Source organism: Austrofundulus limnaeus, unplaced genomic scaffold, assembly GCF_001266775.1.
Source record: "Austrofundulus limnaeus strain Quisiro unplaced genomic scaffold, Austrofundulus_limnaeus-1.0 Scaffold567, whole genome shotgun sequence".
Taxonomy (NCBI): Eukaryota; Metazoa; Chordata; class Actinopteri; order Cyprinodontiformes; family Rivulidae; genus Austrofundulus; species Austrofundulus limnaeus.
Window position 1 is genome coordinate 155699 of NW_013952969.1, and position 1256 is coordinate 156954.

At 43.2% G+C, this 1256-nt stretch overlaps 2 protein-coding genes across 2 annotated transcripts in view; one reads left to right on the plus strand and one right to left on the minus strand.

The window, feature by feature from the left end:
* The window catches only part of pdcd6 (programmed cell death 6), a gene marked incomplete at its 5' end in the record, with an annotated part of 18889 nt that overhangs the window by 16618 nt on the left and 1015 nt on the right, over window positions 1-1256 (minus strand).
* Window positions 1-1256, plus strand: part of rec8b (REC8 meiotic recombination protein b) — a 22439-nt gene that overhangs the window by 8450 nt on the left and 12733 nt on the right. The gene's annotated exons all lie outside the window — the stretch shown is intronic.

A 1256-nucleotide genomic window follows, 5' to 3' on the forward strand; every position in this document is an offset into this window, starting at 1 on the left:
ACACACACACACACACACAAACACACACTGTGTATAAACCACTGGTTTAATTTGAGATGAAAAACAAACCATGAAAACATTTTAGAGGACAAAATAATGATAAAAATAAAAAAATAAGGTCACACTTTTGAAATTTGTTTCAGTCGAACCACTCAGTGACTCAGTTGTTCCCTAGAAACCCTCAAGGCCGAACCTGTTGACTCAACAAACATACCAGCAGAGGCCAGGGCGGGAAATCCCTCAACACACACACATACACACACACACATAGGACCGGCCCATTGCTGACTCTGTGGGCCGGGTTTCTGCTCCCAACTCTGCGGTAACAACTCATGAAGCCTACGTGGCTTTAATACAAAACAGATCTCTGTGAATGAAAGATCTGACACGAATGGCTGCAGCAAGAGGAGGCACACATCCTTTACTGAACACAACAGGTTCAGTGAAAGAAGTGTGTGTTTGTGTGTGTGTACAGTATGATCGACCATCTCCTGTCTTCAGCTCACTCTGCCTCAGGCAAAAAAGAAAAAGTGAAGCATCATTAAAGCTCCCACTTCCCTGCAGAACAGACACCATCTGGTAGTTCCATATTCACACTGTCAAAAACAGAAACTAAATGTGCATCACAACAAAAACAGCAGATATATATATATATATTAACCCACCACGATTTAGTCAGATCTTTCCATGCTTCACTTTTTCCTAAAAGGCAGTGGCGTTAATAAACATCTGCTTTGCTTTCCATATAAAAGCTACAAAGGAAAAAGGGGAAAAAAAAGGAGTGGACCTAACATTTTATTTTCCATTTCTGAGCTTTAAGCGGTCAGAAATGATGTCTGACTCAGTGTGTTGGTAACAAATCTGCATTGTCGACCCGACTTTTGCCACAGGCTGTGATTCATCCAAGAGTTACCTCATGGAACGTATTACCTAAAATAAAAATTTTAAAACGAGTCATGCAGGAGGCATGAAACTGAAGCTTTTTGTTGTCTTCATTATGCGCCAAAAGATGACCGTTTCATCCTCTGCCTTGCACTTTCTGCTAAAGGGAATAAAAAGTTAGTTAGCTCAATCTGATGGGGGTCTGAGCAGTGAGTCATGGACCAGTGGGTGTGTGTCGGGAGGCCTCGGATCACGTGAGCCAGGGGATTCCAGCAGCAGCTCTGTGATGTGAGGGATGACTCTCCTGACTGTCAACCATCTGCATCTGTTTGACATCTGCACCCAGGATGACTCCTCTGTGCACACCATGGGGG